Source organism: Protobothrops mucrosquamatus, unplaced genomic scaffold, assembly GCF_001527695.2.
Source record: "Protobothrops mucrosquamatus isolate PMUCROS unplaced genomic scaffold, P.Mucros_1.0 scaffold4408, whole genome shotgun sequence".
NCBI lineage: Eukaryota > Metazoa > Chordata > Lepidosauria > Squamata > Viperidae > Protobothrops > Protobothrops mucrosquamatus.
This window is the reverse complement of record NW_015390321.1, coordinates 10,541-13,273: the sequence shown is the minus strand read 5'-3', so window position 1 is coordinate 13,273 and position 2,733 is coordinate 10,541.

The window sequence follows — 2,733 nt, the reverse complement described above, 5'->3', positions numbered from 1 at the left end:
AGTCCACGAGTCATAAAAGAGCCAAGGTGGCCTACCCCTTTGCTATACCATCATTTTGCTTTGTCCCAGGCTCTGTCCAGGTGGTGGCCATCTTTGGTGGACTGCATGTTCCTGAGACTTTCTAGATGCAGTGTTCATGCGAGCAAGGAATTCTGCACAGGGCAGCCCCAAGGCGTGCAGACGCTGGGTATTGACACGGGGAGAGGGAATTGGGGCCCGCAGTTAGCAGTGTCAAACAGTCGAGCTTTTTGAGGGTATCCCCAGTGTCCGATTGAGGCAGCAGGAGATGGGAAACACCCTGCAGGGAGAAAACGACATCAGGAACCTGGCCTTTATGATATCTTATTCCTTGCATGCCAGTTTTCTGTCTGCCAGAAGTTAGTTTTAATTCACATTTTTAGCTCGTTGGGTTTTGCCTCTCAGCCTAAATCCTAAGAAAGGATCGGCTTTTCCCTGCAGATTTTTTTGCCTCCTTCCTTCCACTTCTTCCTTTCCCGCAGTCTCGGCCCCAGATTCCCACTGGCAGAATTCCCCCTGAAGCAACGTGAAAAATATTGGGAGAGTTTTCTTGGTGGCAGAAGAAGAAGAAGAGAGGGAAACTCAGCTAATTAATACTGGAAACACAAAGCAATAATTTTTGTTAACTCAGATGAATATGTTTGTCTGGTTTTTTTTTTCTAAAGAAGAAATAAAAAAAGCAGTCACAATCTGTCACAGTCCCCCCCCCCCCAAAAAAAACTGGTGCCTCTGGAGAGGACAGATGCAGCACCTCTCAACGCTGCCAGCATGGGGGGGGGTCTCCAGGTTGGGAATGTCTGATGGAAGGGGGTTTATTTTTATTCTAGTCTTTGGCTGGGGGGGGGTCAGGGGGCGTGACTGTCGAGTGGCACTCTTGTACCTTCTCCTTGGCACATATGCTGGGCTACTTCTATGCCAACCTTCTTTTTTAAAAGAAAATAAAGCTGTGTTTTTTATTAAGCCGGTTTTATTATATGTCAATGTTTGTTCTCACCATGCCTGTAACCCCCCCCCCTTTCCCCCCCAGATTTTCTGTTTTAAATTCCTAATAAATTATTTGAAAACAGCTCTGGCTCTGTGCTCTGCAAAAGGTGAGGGTTTCAAGATGCTTGGGGAGGGGGGGGTGCTCTTCCAGGGTGGGCCCCCTCCGGTGGGGTGTGCAGGTCTGTGGCTTTGGTTGCAAAGGTTTGACCAGCTGCAGGCTTAGCGGGAGAGCTAAAAGTCAAATTATGGGCACCTCTGGAGTGTGCTGCATACTGTACTTGGGATCTCCTAAACCAGGGGCAGGCAACCTTGGCTCTTTTATGACTGGTGGACTTCAACTCCCAGAATTCCTGAGCCAGCCATGCTGAGGGGAAAGGGAGAGGTTTCCAAGCTGAGCCAGGCTGGCTCAGGAATTCTGGGAGTTGAAGTCCACGAGTCATAAAGCGGCCTAGGCCTAGGCCAGAGGTAGGTAACCTTGGCTCTTTTATGACTCATGGACTTCAACTCCCAGAATTCCTGAGCCAGCCACGCTGAGGGGAAAGGGAGAGGTTTCCAAGCTGAGCCATGCTGCTGGCTCAGGAATTCTGGGAGTTGAAGTCCACAAGTCATAAAAGAGCCAAGGTTGCCTACCCATCCTAAACAAAAGGAGAGGAATCCTGCCTTAAGGATAAGGGCAACCAAGGGCACATCTGGGGCGTGACCCAGTGGTGGAAATGGATTCCAAGTTCACCTTTAAGGACCAGGAGCTCAAAGCCCTGGGCAAAGTCACCAGATGGGGACAGACTCGAGGCTCGCCAGGCCTAATGCTTCACCTAACAGCCGAGCATTGGCTGCAGCCGGTATTGAGCAGAAGCTCCTGAGCAGCCCAACAAACCCAGTGTCCTTGGGGAAGGAACAGCCACGTGGGAGAGGAGCTCTTACTTCTCTACCTGGGCGTATGTTGCTGTGCTTTGTGTGATGCTATGGAGACTCCGAAACACTGCAAATGCTAAGGCATGGGACTTAAGTCCCTGGTAGATGAGCATTTCCGCAAAGCAGCTCGCTCAAATGTAGGGTGACCGATGGCATTGCTGGAGAGCTAATTCTCACATTCATTAGTGGCCGGGGCTCCAGTCATCAGCAAGTGCTCGTGTTGCCTTGAGTGCTGCATGAGGAATGAAGCCGAGGAATGAAACTCAAGTCTTCATGCATTGATGCAAAAATTAGTGAGTCAAAAGAAAATGAAGTTTCACAGGGATGTCAGATAGATAGATAGATGATAGATAGATAGATAGATAGATAGATAGATAGATAGATAGATAGATAGATAGATAGATAGTAAATATAGTTGAAAAGTAGATAGATGATGGTAGATATAGATGATAAGTAGATAGATATAGAGATGATAGATGATAGATACGTAGATAGATGATAGATGGTAGATATAGATGATAGATGACAAGTAGATGTATGTATGATAGATGATAGGTGGAAGATAGATGAGATAGATAATTCGGGGCTTTGGGGTGGAGTTCCATCAGTACGCTGATGATAGTTGTACATCTCCACCCCAGGTCACCCCAACGATGCCCTTGACGTGATGGCCCGCTGCCTGGAGGCCGTACGGGTCTGGATGGGGAGGAACAGACTCAGACTCAACCCTTCCAAGACCGAGTGGCTGTGGTTGCCGGCGCCCCGGCATAGTCAGCTGATTCCATCGCTGTCTATAGGGGGCGAAATTTTGGCCCCCTC